This window comes from Balaenoptera musculus, chromosome 21 (genome assembly GCF_009873245.2).
Source record: "Balaenoptera musculus isolate JJ_BM4_2016_0621 chromosome 21, mBalMus1.pri.v3, whole genome shotgun sequence".
Taxonomy (NCBI): Eukaryota; Metazoa; Chordata; class Mammalia; order Artiodactyla; family Balaenopteridae; genus Balaenoptera; species Balaenoptera musculus.
This window is the reverse complement of record NC_045805.1, coordinates 21,187,621-21,204,531: the sequence shown is the minus strand read 5'-3', so window position 1 is coordinate 21,204,531 and position 16,911 is coordinate 21,187,621.

Genomic DNA, 16,911 nt, shown 5'->3' with positions numbered 1-16,911 from the left:
CCTGGTATCTTTTATTTATCTACAAGGTTAGTAAAACTTCAGCATTATCATACTATTATGGATAGCAATTAAGCAATTTGGAATCCAGTGTTTCCATACCTCATGATGAATAAAATGCTACAAACTCTGTTAGACATATTAAAAATTAACCATTTTTGAAACTTTAAGTTTATTGATTTTTTTTAAGGGCACATTGGGATACCAGCCAAGCACAAGAGTTCATACATAGTCATTAGATGTGTGCATTGGCTTAAAAGATATGTTGAAGAGAATAGGAGAGCAGATTAAGAAAACATTTTTTATGGCATCTTGGAATTCTTATCTATTATAAAGTCAAAAATAGTTTTGAAAATCCTATAAAGGATGTGCTATTTATAGGGCCCATGGTCAGCTTGTCAGATGTAATGGTTTTCTCATATTGGTCATTAATCTTTACTTCAGCAATAATCACAGACCACCATAAATTCTAAATACCCATGGAATTTCATGGTCTGAAATTATTCTGCACTTTAATGCCCAAACATTAAAAATAGACCAAGAATTTGAGAATATGTTTTCTTTTAATCAGTTGCAATGTAAAATGCTTATGAATCTCAATCTTGAAGAACTATTTTAATATGATGAAATACTTTGGAACACTTTAAAAAGCCATAACAGGATTGAATTACATCCTTTATATTGGAATCAACAGAGGAACTTTTTAAAAAGCCATATTTAGCTGCAAAGTTTTGCAAGATTATGTTCAAGGTGCAACTTGAAATCACCTTCCAAATGTCTCATTTATGGAATATGACTAGTTTATCCATGAATCACCAGCATGTCATTTGCTTCCGCATTGAAGTTTCATGCAAACTAAGGAAATACCAGAGCCCTCTGTTCTCTTGGGTCTTTTATTATGGGATCCACTCAGTCTGTACTGCCTTTTGATAATGAAAGCCAGCATTAGGAGATAGGCCATGCTTCCAATGGGGTCGACATCTTAGTAATTGGCCCTAATTACTCTGGAATATTACATCCCAGGTTTAGGCTTCTTTCCATCGTCCATATTTTATTCATCAATCATGGTTTTCTGTCATAACTTGGCAAAAGTCTCTAGAATGCTGTATATTGTTAAAACAATCCTACATTCCCTGAAATAGATGTTCTACGTGTCCAAGAGTGAAGAAATCTTTGGAGAAGTTCTTTCTTCTTAAGTATAAAAAAATACTCAATAATAATCATGTGTTAAATGTCTATGACAAATAATTCCTTAAAATCTTTGGATGAATCAACTACTTTTATTGCATGTGACTGTTCAGTAAAATAATGAGGGAAATTTCACATTATCTGACAGAAAGCTGATGATATAATGAAAGTACAGTACTACCTTATATCAAAAGCAGTTTATTGGGAAATAATAGTATTTTCAACTCAAAACTTATAATAAACAACCAAACTGATTTTTTATAGCCTTCTGGAAATTCTTGATAATTATTATTGATTAATTATTATTATTTTTTTAAATAAATTTATTTATTTATTTATTTTTGACTGTGTTGGGTCTTCGTTTCTGCGCGAGGGCTTTCTCCACTTGGGGCGAGCGGGGGCCACTCTTCATCGCGGTGTGCGGACCTCTCACTGTCGCGGCCTCTCTTGTTGCAGAGCACAGGCTCCAGACGCGCAGGCTCAGTAGTTGTGGCTCACGGGCCTAGTTGCTCCGCGGCATGTGGGATCTTCCCAGACCAGGGCTCGAACCCGTGTGCCCTGCATTGGCAGGCAGACTCCCAACCACTGCGCCACCAGGGAAGCCCCTATTGATTAATTATTGATCTTTCCCTAGTAAGTCACATTTATTGAAGAAGAAAATCGATACATCTGTCTTTGACACAGCAGAACTGTAACCATAGATATCACTCTCTTGACTAACACTCTTCAGGCCCCAGGGGAATACTTCTCTCCATCTCTTGTTCTCTGTCTGAAAAAGGAAGGTGGGTACATCCTATTGCCCTGAATGTTGTAAAGGCTTATGGGTTTTGTCTCTGCTGGCAACAGAGACAGACGTGGCTCATGCATTAAGAAGGCATATTTGTTGAGGTTGGAAAATACAGCAGACTTTATGTAAGTGTTTGGTAGCTTGACTTATAGCTTAAATGTTTAGCCTCAATTTGTACTCTCATCTGCCTCAAGTCCCACCTTCATATATCTGACTCCTCCTCTCTTGCTAATTTCTTCTCTCAGCGCCTGTCTCTCTAAACACTTTATCTAGTCATTTTGAAATACCTGCCATTTCTTAAAACACCTTTATCTCTCACTCACTTTTCACTGGTTGTTCCCTTTCTTGGAACCTCTCTTCCTTCCTTGTCTTCTGGATGAAATTTTTTCATCTTCAAGAATCTATTCAAGTGTTAACACTGCTTTGAAATTTTCTTAAGAACCCCACACTTCACCATAGATTGATCTAAAATAGCACTTAAAATATGAAATACTAACATTAAGTGCTAATATTAAGTTCTGAAATGTTAAGTGCTTATATGTATATGAGGCTAATATATTAGGTGTGGTGCCTAGCACAGAGCAAGACCTCAATATGTTTGCTGTTGTTTTTATTAGTTCTTTTTGTTACGTTTAATTACCCTCTCCTTACCCTCATCTCACCCGCCCCCCATGCTAGATTAGCTAACACTACGTATGTTTCCATAGCATTCTGTACTCCAATATTGGCCATTTTTAACACTCACACACTCAACTAATACTTGTCTTTCTGTGTATGTCTCATTCATTCTTCTAAACCAAGCATCCACTATTAAACTGAATTAACAAATTAGTTTCCAGAGGGAAAAATAGGAGATGAGATTTGTAGAGACATGTGAGGGTCTGGAATATAGAAGTAGACATAGGGATGATGGATAACATTATGGGATTTTAAAAGAAAATTAAAAAGCTATGAGGAATATAAAATAAATATTTACAAAAGTAAAAGAAGGGACATTTGAGGCATTTTGTTAGATGCCCCCAAGAGGTTATTCATCTGAAAATGGTAGAGAATTGTTAGATTAATGAGTTTACTCCCTCATCCTTTTACTCCAGTTCCATTAGAGATATTCAGCTGCCTTACATCAACTGCCAAGACTTCTTCTTCAAAGTCAGTGTGCCTTGTTTATAGCTTCTTCAAGGAAAAAACTCTCAGTTAAGCCTGAGATAATTCTTTTTATTGTCATCATCTGGCATATAACAGGTGCTTAACAAATAGTGTCAAGTATTGACCTTAAGAACAATAATATAACTGTAAAAATATGCATACACATTATCACTTCTGGAAAAAGAAGTTTGATATAAAAATTGTAATGGAGGTTCAGAAAACTATTCTTACCCTGGTCAGCTCTCATATGGAGTTAGCAATACAGTGGCTTTAGTTGACCGCGTATCTTAAGAGCACACCACCTCTTAATAGCATAGAAATATGATCTACTTCTATGACAACATATCAATAAACAAGATAGCCGGTAATCAATGCAACCTAGTTTCTATGGATTGGTATTATTGTTGATTATTTGTTTAGCTGAGTCGAAAATTGTTTCAAAAACTCTCTGTAGAGCACTAGGTGAGGTAAGCAAATTTAACTGTTTTAACCCTACAATATCTTTTCCACTATCTGTGCTTCTACATTTTCATAAGATATCCCAGTGAAATTCCACAGAAACATTGCTGCGTAGCTAATACTCATAGCATAACTCATGTATGTGGCACAACTAGTCTAAAAAAGGCTAATACATTAAACAGCAGAGGAATTAATTTTTAAGCCATGTTAAAGATGTGGCAGAAAAAAACATCTGGAAAAGAACAGGTTGATTGAAATAGGCCTGCATGGTTTCAGAAATGGAAGATCATATTAAACTAATCTCCAAAAGAACTCTGAGAGTATTACTGCCAAAATAGACAAAGGCAGTTCAAGGATGTAATACATTTGGATTTTCAAGGATGATATGCAAATGCTGGAGCTTGAAGGGTCAGTCTAGCAATGTGTTATCCTTTTATCCTTCCCATTGTTTTCAAAGATGGTGATCTGGCTTGTTTTAGAGATACACAGGAACAGGCAGAAACATTCACATTCATTAGGAAATATTTATTGTGCCTACTATGTGCCAGGCCAGTTCTGATATTAGAGAAACAAGTGGTGTATCTTCATCCTTGAGATTCCAGAGCCTGGTCTGAGAGCCAGGCAACTATCTTAACCACACAATAGAAAGAGACACTAACCCAGACAGATTTTACATGATCTGCTTGAGATGTTTAAGGGAAATATGAATTTTAAAATTAAAGCTGAGGATAATCCTCATTCCCATCCAATGGTGATGAAATATACAGGGAGGCATATGGTTTTCTGTAGAAGCACTTTGTAAAAATAGAAAAGAAATGATATAAACAGAATCTTAAAACAAAATATCATTATGTACATTCTTTTAGTTATTTCTAAAGCAGCTTTGACTCTCTTAAAATAAGCTTAAACCCTATTGAATAGATAAACCATTTAATCAGATTGGTGACTACAGTTATCCCTTGAATCTAGCTACATGTTTTATGTTTAATCATGGAATCATAAGCTAGAAAGAATCACGGACAACTCCAGTTCAGAGATTCTTGAAGTGTGTTTTATAATACAAAATAAAAGTTTTTACAGTCAAATAGTCTAGAAATCAATGGGCTAAATGAAGTTAAATGGGTTTTTCTCCTAAAAGAATTTTCAGTGAATTTACTCTACAATGTGTATTGCTTTTTCCACAAAAAGCACAGTTTATAGTATTTCCCAAACTACCCTGAACACACACACACCCACACACTGTCCAAGAACACTTCATGGGAATATGCACTGGAAAACTCTTTGGAAAATATTGCCTTTGCCCAAGTCCCTTAATTTGCAAAGACAGAATTAAGATTCAGTGGGTGAAGTGATTTACACAGTCAAAAATCAGCTATAGTGAGCCAAGACTAAGAATCTCACTTTTAGATTTTCATTTAGCCCTCATTCTTTTAAACCACTGTCTTCAATTTGCATACACATATCTCTCAGAGCACTTAAGGATTTTCCTGACATATGTAGGCATAGATAGTTTTAAGAGAATCTAGTTCCATATCTATTTCTTAAAATTGATTTGTCTTAAGAACAATTCTGTAGGTTGATCGTAGGGGCAGGTTGCTCTTACCTTTCCTATATCATCTTCCAAGATAGCCCTTTTTTTATTTGATACATTGGGAAAAATGATTTACTTTTATGGAAAAGCAGTATGTTTTTAAGAAACTTACCTGGCTGTCATTGGCTAACTACAGAATTAGAAATAGGACTATTAAACTAAAATCTTGTTACTTTGGCTTACACAATATTGGTCTCATTAATGCAATAATTATCAACACCCACAGAACATTAACATATTTAAATTTTGATAGCATTAGCCACTAATGTGCCATGGATTTTTAATGATCAACGAAGTAACCTGTATAAATCATTATATTGCAAATTCAAAACCCAACAGATTTTGTATATGTATCCACGACCTTTCTTCCTATTATTTTAGATGAATTCTCTGTGTGCCTCTCTAAGACCAATCCTTCCATATGTGTACTAAAGCCCCTCCTCTCTCACCTGCTGTAGATATCACTTAAGCCTTTCTCTTTCTGTCTCCTGCATCGCTATGTTTTCCCATTTGATTGGATGTCTCATCAGCATACACACATACTATTTTTCTTTCATATTAAAAATAATCCCCTCTTGATTCCAGTTGATCCTCCAGCTCTTTCTTTTTCTATTCCCCTCTATAGAATGAATTCCAAGAGTTATCTGTACTCATTGTCTCTATTTCTCTCTTCCAATCCTCTAAAAAACTAGTTTCCTTGTGTCTTTGATCCCTATCACTTCAAAGCTACTCTTGTCGAGGTCACCCTAGTCTTCCACATTAATAAATCTTATGGTTAATTCTCAGCCCTTGTCTTACTTGAGGGCATTTGATATGGTTGATCACTTCCTTCTCTTTGAAATACTTTCTTCACTGAGCTTCCAGAACACCACATTTTCCTGTTATTTATTTATTTATTTTCTATTTCCCTCTTTACTCCTTCTCAGGTCCTTTTCTGGGTCCCTGATATTCCCAGTCTTAGATATTAGAGGACACAGGGCTTCCTTGTTTCTCTTCTTAGCTATAAACACTTCTCCCGTGACCTCATCTGGCCTCATGGCTTTAAATATGATCCCTATGCTCATGACTTTCAACCTTCTACATTGCCATCTCCATGTTTTTCCCCTTGGTCTCCAGACTTATATACTGTGATACCTACTTGATCTCTCCACTTAGGTGGCTAAAAGGCATCTCAGAATTAGAATTTCCAAACACCCCATTTCCATTCTTCCCCTCCAGTTATTTTTCTTGCGTTTAATCGGTTTCCATTAATGATAACTCAGTCTTTCCAGTTCTCATCCTTGACTCTTCTCTTTCCTCACACCTCATGCCCAATGCCAATGAGAAGTCTTTTAAGCTTAAACTTCAAAATGTCTCCAAAATATGACCATTTCTTACTACCTCCACTGTTGCCCTGCTGGTTCAAGAAACTATCATCTCTTGCTTGGACTTTTGCTTTTATCTTTGTACTCCCACCCCCGTCTCACTATCCCATCCCCTATCCAAAGTCTGTCAAGGCAGCCAGAGAAGTCCTGTTAAAATGTCTGCTCGAATATTCTAATGGCTATTTTTCTTACTCAGAGAAAAACCTGAAGAGTTTGCAAACAGCCTACAACATGCTACACGATTGGGTTCTTACTAACTCTCCACTGTCAACCTCCAGTTCCTTTAATCTGCTCCAACCAGCCCACAAGCACCTGTGCTGGTCTTTGTACATGCCAGGCTGCTCTCAGTGGAGGATACTTATTCTTGCTGTTCCCTCCACCTGCAACACTTTTCCTCAGCAACCTCATGGCACATTCCCTCACCTCCTTCTTGTCTGTTCAGATTTCTTCTCTTCAGAGAGATCTTCCATGACCACTGTATTTAAAATTACAACACTCTTCAGAAATTCCTCACACTCCTAAAGTAATTTACTTAGTGTTATACTTATTATGATTCTCCCCACACTAGAATATAAACTCTGTGAGGACAGGCTTTCTTGTGTGTTTTATTCGCTGTGGTATTTCAAATGGGAAAAAAAGGTGTGTTTGGAAAAATACAGTATGTACATACCAACTTTGGAAAACTGAGAACATTATGAAGTGGGATGGGGATGAAGAGGTGGCTTTATTTTTATTATTTGTAACGTGTTGTTTTTAATAATAAAGGACCCAACTATGGTAAGAGTTTATTCCTATAACATATTAATGGTGGGTACAAGGGTTTTAGTTGTATTTTTCCTCTGAAATTTTTGAATGTTTAAAATATTTTATAATGTTTTAAACAAAAACAGTTTACTGAGAAAGAAGGAAGGGGCACATCAGAACTGTAGATCTGAATGACTGGAGCATGGGTGGGGGAGAGGGAGAGATGGCAAAAGGAGAGAAAAGAAAGACACTGACCAGGTATAAGGTAGTAACGGTGGCACTAAGTGTGACTATTTTATGAAGGGGTAGTTAGAACAAGCATCATAGCGAAGTGCTTCTCAACCTTAACCTACATGGGAATCACAGAGGGATTTGTTTTAATATGCAAATTCCAGTTCAGTTGGTCTGGGGGGAGCTGTGGTTCTGACCTTCTAAGACTCCCCCAGGTGATGCCCAACATTGGTCCTAGAGCACTGGTAACAAGGTGCTATAGTGTGGGATCTCTAACTTGGCTGCACACTGGAATCTCCTGGAGAGTTGTAGAAAATACTGATGTCTGGGTCCAACCCCTAAGATTCTGATTTAATTGGCATTGGTTGTGGGCTGGCCACCCCCCAAGAAGTGATTTTAAAGTGCAGCAGACTTTGAGAACTACTCTGAGGGGTCTAGGTCAGGTGCCTTCCTGCTACATTGCCTCCTATGAGGACTCCTTCGAGATGCCTGCTTCCTGCTCTCTCCTGGGGGGTTTTGGGGCAGAGGTCACTAGACTGTATCAATTGATGCTGCTGCCCAGGCAAGGCCACGTGCCAGAGATTAGAACACAAATGCAGGCCTAGGCTAGACACCTGATGGGTGTGCATTTTCCTGAATGAGGCCTGACTGGTCAATTATTTCAAGAACCTAAATCACCTTTATATGCAATGCAACTGTAGGGAAAACATATGCCTACTTCAGAGAAGAAAGCTGTCAGAGCTGCTGCTGACTTGCCAGAACTGTTGCCAGGCTATCAAATCAATTATTTAATCATTTCACTTATTTATTATTTTCCAAATGTATTGATGATTGGAAATGTGCAAAGCACATAATTTAATGATGGGGAAGACAGACTTTTCCCAGGCCTGGTAGGGCTTACAGGCTATTAGTTATGAAGGACAGTAAACAACTTATTACCCAATTGTGAGCTTATTGATAAGGTGGTAATTGTTCTATGCACATTCTGGGTACTGAAAGCATGAGCAGTAGGGGATGAGGGAACTGCTTGTCTGAAAAAATGATAGGTAAGCTGAGGCCTGAAGGGTGAGTGGTCATCAGTTAGGAGAACTGGATAGGAGGCGGGGGGAAGTAGCTGCTGAATACTAAGTGTTACTCTGTTTCTCAGGAGAGTTTTCAGCTGCTTAAACAATTTCCTTTCTCTTTCTTCCTCAAGTGTTTTTTTTTTTCCACATTACTTCATGTTTAATTTAATTTTTATTTCTTATCAGAGTAAATTTGATTACAATGTTTTGTTTGTTCTAGGTGTACAGAATCTGATTCATTACATACATGTACATATATCTAATCAGGTTTAGATTCTTTCCCATGTTGGTCATTACAGAGCATTGAGTAGACCTCTCTTGGCATCCAGTAGGTCCTTCTTGATTAAATTTTTTATATGTATTATTAAATGTATGTTAACCCCACCATCCTAATTTTTCCATTCCTTTCACCTTTTTCTAAGTCTGTATGGGTCTTTCTCTGTGGAAATATGTTCATGGGTATCAATTTTTAGGTAACACCAGTAAATGATATCATCGGATATTTGTATTTCTCTTTCTGAATTACTTTACGTAGTATGATTATCTCTAGGCTCGTCTGTGGTGCTGCAAAAGACATTGTTTCATCTTTTCCATGGCTAATATTCCATTGTGTACATGTACCACTTCTTCTTTGTCCATTCATCTGTAGATGGACATTTTGGTTTCATCCATGTTGGGCTATTGTAAATATCACTGCAGTGCTCATTTGGGTGCCTGTGTCTTTCTGAATTCTGGCCTTCTTGGGTTATAGGCCAACTAGTGGTTTGACAGGTTCATATGGTAGCTCAATTGTTACATTTTAAAGGCACCTTCATTCTGTTCTGATTAGTGGCTGTTACCAGTTTACATCCAAGCAAAAGCATAGGAAGGTACCCATTCTCGGACACCCATTCAGCATTTATTGTTTGCGGACATATTTTTCTGATGGCCATTCAGACTAGTGTAAGGTGATATGTTTTTGTAGTTTAAATTTGCATGTGTCTAATAATTCTTGATATTGAATATTTTTTCATGTCCTTTTTATTTTATTTATTTTTTATTTTTATTTTTTTTAACATCTTTATTGGAGTATAATTGCTTTACAATGGTGTGTTAGTTTCTGCTTTATAACAAAGTGAATCAGTTATACATATACGTATATCCCCATATCTCTTCCCTCTTGCGTCTCCCTCCCTCCCACCCTCCCTATCCCACCCCTCTAGGTGGTCACAAAGCACCAAGCTGATCTCCCTGTGCTATGCGGCTGCTTCCCACTAGCTATCTATTTTACGTTTGGTAGTGTATATATGTCCATGCCACTCTTTCACTTTGTCCCAGCTTACCCTTCCCCCTCCCCATATCCTCAAGTCCATTCTCCAGTAGGTCTGCATCTTTATTTCCCGTCTTGCCCCTAGGTTCTTCATGACCATTTTTTTTGTTTGTTTTTTAGATTCCATATACATGTGTTAGCATACGGTATTTGTTTTTCTCGTTCTGACTTACTTCACTCTGTATGACAGACTCTAGGTCCATCCACCTCACTACAAATGACTCAATTTCGTTTCCTTTTATGTCTGAGTAATATTCCATGGTATATATGTGCCACATCTTCTTTATCCATTCATCTGTTGATGGACACTCTAGGTTTCTTCCATGTCCTGGCTATTGTAAGTAGAGCTGAAATGAACATTGTGGTACGTGACTCTTTATGAAGTATGGTTTCTCAGGGTATATGCCCAGTAGTGGGATTGCTGGGTCGTATGGTAGTTCTATTTTTAGTTTTCTAAGGAACCTCCATACTGTTCTCCATAGTGGCTTTATCAATTTACATTCCCACCAACAGTGCAAGAGGGTTCCCTTTTCTCCACACCCTCTCCAGCATTTATTGTTTGTAGATTTTTTGATGATGGCCATTCTGACCAGTGTGAGATAATATCTCATTGTAGTTTTGATTTGTATTTCTCTAATGATTAATGATGTTCAGCATTCTTTCATGTATTTGTTGGCAATCTGTATATCTTCTTTGGAGAAATGTCTATTTAGGTCTTCAGCCCATTTCTGGATTGGGTTGTTTGTTTTTTTGATATTGAGCTACATGAGCTGCTTGTAAATTTTGGAGATTGATCCTATGTCAGTTGCTTCATTTGCAAATATTTTCTCCCATTCTGAGGGTTGTCTTTTCGTCTTGTTTATGGTTTCCTTTGCTGTGCAAAAGCTTTTCAGTTTCATTAGGTCCCATTTGTTTATTTTTGCTTTTATTTCCATTTCTCTAGGAGGTGGGTCAAAAAGGATCTTGCTGTGATGTATGTCAAAGAGTGTTCTTCCTATGTTTTCCTCTAAGAGTTTTATAGTGTCTGGCCTTACATTTAGGTCTTTAATCCATTTTGAGTTTATTTTTGTGTATGGTGTTAGGGAGTCTTCTAATTTCATTCTTTCACATGTAGCTGTCTAGTTTTCCCAGCACCACTTATTGAAGAGCCTGTCATTTCTCCACTGTATATTCTTGCCTCCTTTATCAAAGATAAGGTGGCCATATGTGCGTGCATTTATCTCTGGGCTTTCTATCCTGTTCCATTGATCTATATTTCTGTTTTTGTGCCAGTACCATACTGTCTTGATTACTGTAGCTTTGTAGTATAGTCTGAAGTCAGGGAGCCTGATTCCTCCAGCTCCATTTTTCTTTCTCAAGACTGCTTTGGCTATTCGGGGTCTTTTGAGTTTCCACAAAAATCGTGAAATTTTTTGTTTTAGTTCTGTGAAAAATGCCATTGGTAGTTTGATAGGGATTGCATTGAATGTGTAGATTGCTTTGGGTAGTATAGTCATTTTCACAATGTTGATTCTTCCAATCCAAGAACATGGTATATCTCTCCATCTATTTGTATCATCTTTCATTTCTTTCAGCAGTGTCTTATAGTTTTCTGCATACAGGTCTTTTGTCTCCTTAGGTAGGTTTATTCCTAGGTATTTTATTCTTTTTGTTGCAATGGTAAATGGAAGTGTTTCCTTAATTTCCCTTTCAGATTTTTCATCATTAGTGTATAGGAATGCAAGAGATTTCTGTGCATTAATTTTGTATCCTGCTACTTCACCAAATTCATTGATTAGCTCTAGTGGTTTTCTGGTGGCATCTTTAGGATTCTCTATGTATAGTATCATGTCATCTGCAAACATTGATAGTGTTACTTCTTCTTTTCTGATTTGGGTTGCTTTTATTTCTTTTTCTTCTCTGATCGCTGTGGCTAAAACTTCCAAAGCTATGTTGAATAATAGTGGTGAGAGTGGGCAACCTTGTCTTGTTCCTGATCTTAGTGGAAATGGTTTCAGTTTTTCACCATTGAGGACGATGTTGGCTGTGGGTTCATCATATATGGCCTTTATTATGTTGACGTAAGTTCCCTGTATGCCTATTTTCTGCAGACTTTTTTATCATAAATTGGTGTTGAATTTTGTTGAAAGCTTTTTCTGCATCTATTGAGGTGATCATATGGTTTTTCTCCTTCAATTTGTTAATATGGTGTATCACGTTGATTGATTTGCGTATACTGAAGAATCCTTGCATTCCTGGGATAAACCCCACTTGATTATGGCGTATGATCCTTTTAATGTGCTGTTGGATTCTGTTTGCTAGTATTTTGTTGAGGATTTTTGCCTCTATGTTCATCAGTGATATTGGCCTGTAGTTTTCTTTTTTTGTGGCATCTTTCTCTGGTTTTGGTATCAGGGTGATGGTGGCCTCGTAAAATAAGTTTGGGAGTGTTCCTCCCTGTGCTATATTTTGGAAGAGTTTGAGATATAGGTGTTAGCTCTTCTCTAAATGTATGATAGAATTCACCTGTGAAGCCATCTGGTCCTGGGCTTTTGTTTGTTGGAAGATTTTTAATCAGTTTTAATTTCAGTGCTTGTGATTGATCTGTCCATATTTTCTATTTCTTCCTGGTTCAGTCTTGGAACATTGTGCATTTCTAAGAATTTGTCCATTTCTTCCAGGTTGTCCATTTTATAGGCATATAGTTGCTTGTAGTGATCTCTCATGATCCTTTGTATTTCTGCAGTGTCAGTGGTTACTTCTCCTTTTTCATTTTTAATTTTATTGATTTCAGTCCTCTCCCTCTTTTTCTTGATAAGTCTGGCTAATGGTTTATCAATTTTGTTTATCTTCTCAAAGAACCAGCCTTTAGTTTTATTGATCTTTGCTATCGTTTCCTTCCTTTCTTTTTCATTTATTTCTGATCTGATCTTTATGATTTCTTTCCTTCTGCTAACTTTGGGGTTTTTTTGTTCTTCTTTCTCTAATTGCTTTAGGTATAAGGTTAGGTTGTTTATTTGAGATATTTCTTGTTTCTTAAGGTAGGATTGTATTGCTATAAACTTCCCTCTTAGAACTGCTTTTACTGCATCCCATAGGTTTTGGGTTGTCGTGTTTTCATTGTCATTTGTTTCTAGGTATTTTTTGATTTCCTCTTTGATTTCTTGGTTATTAAATAGTGTATTGTTTAGCCTCCATGTGTTTGTATTTTTTACGGATTTTTTCCTGTAATTGATATCTAGTCTCATAGCATTGTGGTCAGAAAAGATACTTGATACGATTTCAATTTTCTTAAATTTACCAAGGCTTGATTTGTGACCCAAGATATGATCTATCCTGGAGAATGTTCCATGAGCACTTGAGAAAAAAGTGTATTCTGCTGTTTTTGGATGGAATGTCCTATAAATATCAATTAAGTCCATCTTGTTTAATGTATCATTTAAAACTTGTGTTTCCTTATTTATTTTCATTTTGGATGATCTGTCCATTGGTGAAAGTGGGGTGTTAAAGTCCACTACTATGATTGTGTTACTGTCGATTTCCCATTTTATGGCTGTTAGCATTTGCCTTATGTATTGAGGTGCTCCTATGTTGGGTGCATAAATATTTACAATTGTTATATCTTCTTCTTGGATTGATCACTTAATCATTATGTAGTGTCCTTCTTTGTCTCTTGTAACACTCTTTGTTTTAAAGTCTCTTTTGTCTGATATGAGAATTGCTACTCCAGCTTTCTTTTGATTTCCATTTGCATGGAATATCTTTTTCCATCCCCTCACTTTCAGTCTGTATGTGTCCCTAGGTCTGAAGTGGGTCTCTTGTAGACAGCATATATATGGGTCTTGTTTTTGTATCCATTCAGCCAGTCTATGTCTTTTGGTTGAAGCATTTAATCCTTTTACATTTAAGGTAATTATTGATATGTATGTTCCTATGACCATTTTCTTAGTTGTTTCAGGTTTGTTATTTTAGGTCTTTTCCTTCTCTTGTGTTTCCTGCCTAGAGAAGTTCCTTTAGCGTTTGTTGTAAAGCTGGTTTGGTGGTGCTGAATTCTTTTAGCTTTTGCCTATCTGTAAAGATTTTAATTTCTCTGTCAAATCTGAATGAGATCCTTGCTGGGTAGAGTAATCTTTGTTGTAGGTTTTTCCCCTTCATCACTTTAAATATGTCCTGCCACTCCCTTCTGGCTTGCAGAGTTTCTGCTGAAAGATCAGCTGTTAACCTTATGGGGATTCCCTTTTGTGTTATTTGTTGTTTTTCCTTTGCTGCTTTTAATATTTTTTCTTTGTATTTAATTTTTGATAGTTTGATTAATATGTGTCTTGGCATGTTTCTCCTTGGATTTATCTTGTATGGGACTCTCTGTGCTTCCTCGGCTTGATTAACTATTTCCTTTCCCATATTAGGGAAGTTTTCAACTATAATCTCTTCAAATATTTTCTCAGTCCCTTTCTTTTTCTCTTCTTCTTCTGGGACGCCTCTAATTCAAATGTTGGTGCGTTTAATTTTGTCCCAGAGGTCTCTGAGACTCTCCTCAATTCTTTTCATTCTTTTTTTCTTTATTCTGCTCTGCCGTAGTTATTTCCACTATTTTATCTTCCAGGTCGCATATCCGTTCTTCTGCCTCAGTTATTCTGCTATTGACCCCTTCTAAAGAATTTTTAATTTCATTTATTGTGTTTTTCTTCACTGTTTGTTTGCTCTTTAATTCTTCTAGGTCCTTGTTAAACGTTTCTTGTATTTTCTCCATTCTATTTCCAAGATTTTGGATCATCTTTACTATCATTATTCTGAATTCTTTTTCAGGTAGACTGCCTATTTCCTCTTCATTTGTTTGGTCTGGTGGGTTTTTGCCTTGCTCCTTCATCTGCTGTGTGTTTCTCTGTCTTCTCATTTTGCTTAACTTACTGTGTTTGGCGTCTCCTTTTTGCAGGCTGCAGGTTCGTAGTTCCCATTGTTTTTGGTGTCTGCCCCCAGTGGCTAAGGTTGGTTCAGTGGGTTGTGTAGGCTTCCTGGTGGAGGGGACTGGTGCCTGTGTTCTGGTTGATGAAGCTGGATCTTGTCTTTCTGGTGGGCAGGTCCACGTCTGGTGGTGTGTTTTGGGGTGTCTGTGGCCTTATTATGATTTCCGGCAGCCTCTCTGCTAATAGGTGTGTTGTGTTCCTGTCTTGCTAGTTGTTTGGCATAGGGTGTCCAGCAATGGAGCTTGCTGGTCGTTGAGTGGAGCTGGGTCACGGCGTTGAGATGGAGATCTCTGGGAGATTTTCGCCGTTTGATATTATGTGGAGCTGGGAGTTGTCTTGTGGACCAGTGTCCTGAACTTGCCTCTCCCACCTCTGAGGCACAGCCCTGACACCTGGCTGGAGCACCAAGAGCCTGTCATCCACACGGCTCAGAATAAAAGGGAGAAAAAGAAAGAAAGAAAGAAAGAAGAAGATAAAATAAAATAAAGTTATTAAAATAAAAAATAATTATTCAAAAAAAAATTTTTAAGTAATTATAAAAAAAGAAAGTAAGAAAGAAGAGAGCAACCAAACCAAAGAATAAATCCACCAATGATAAGAAGCGCTAAAAACTATACTAAAAAAAAACCCCCAAACAAACAGAAAAAACAAAACAGACAAAAAATACCGGACAGAGAGAACCCTAGGACAAATGGTAAAAGCAAAGCAATACAGACAAAATCACACACAGAAGCATGCACATACACACTCACAAAAAGAGAAAAAGGGAAAAATATATATATATCGTTGCTCCCAAAATCCACCTCCTCAATTTGGGATGATTCGTTGTCTATTTGGGTATTCCACAGATGCAGGGTACATTAAGTTGATTGTGGAGATTTAATCTGCTGCTCCTGAGGCTGCTGGGAGAGATTTTCCTTTCTCTTCTTTGTTCGCACAGCTCCTGGAGTTCGGATTTGGATTTGGACCCGCCTCTGCGCGTAGGTCGTCTGAGGGCATCTGTTCTTCGCTCAGACAGGACGGGGTTAAGGAAGCAGCTGATTCGGGGGCTCTGGCTCACTCAGGCCGGGGGGAGGGAGGGGTACGGATGCGGGGCGAGCCTGCGGCGGCAGAGACCACGTGACGTTGCACCAGCCTGAGGCGCGCCATGTGTTCTCTCGTGGAAGTTGTCCCTGGATCACGGGACCCTGGCAGTGGCGGGCTGCACAGGCTCCCGGGAGGGGAGGTGTGGAGAGTGACCTGTGCTTGCACACAGGCTTCCTGGTGGCTGAAGCAGCGACCTTAGCATCCCATGCCCGTCTCTGGGGTCCACGCTGATAGCCTCGCCTCGCGCCAATCTCTGGAGCTGCTTTAAGGGGCGCTCTTAATCCCCTCTCCTCGCGCACCAGGAAACAAAGAGGCAAGAAAAAGTCTCTTTTCCCAGACTCCCTCCTGTCTAGCTGTGTCGCACTAGCCCCTTCAAGCTGTGTTCACGCAGCCAACCCCAGTCCTCTCCCTGGGATCTGACCTCTGAAGCCCGAGCCTCAGCTCCCAGCCCCCACCCACCCCGGCGGGTGAGCAGACAAGCCTCTCGGGCTGGTGAGTGCTGGTCGGCACCGATCCTCTGTGCGGGAATCTCTCCACTCTGTCCTCCGCACCCCTGTGGCTGCGCTCTCCTCCGTGGCTCCGAAGCTTCCCCCTCCGCCACCCGCAGTCTCTGCCCATGAAGGGGCTTCCTAGTGTGTGGAAACCTTTCCTCCTTCACAGCTCCCTCCCACTGGTGCGGTCCCGTCCCTATTCTTTTGTCTCTGTTTTTTCTTTTTTCTTTTGCCCTACCCAGGTATATGGGGAGTTTCTTGCCTTTTGGGAAATCTGAGGTCTTCTGCCAGCATTCAGTAGGTGTTCTGTAGGAGTTGTTCCACATGTAGATGTATTTCTGATGTATATGTGGGGAGGAAGGTGATCTCCACATCTTACTCTTCCGCATCTTGAAGGTCCCCCTCCCTCAAGTGTTTTTACAGAAAGCCTTTAGTAACAGTATTATCCTGAACGCTTCACTTTTTTCTTGTTTTGTTTTGTTTTTGTTTTGCAATCTGAAAAAGCCAGTCC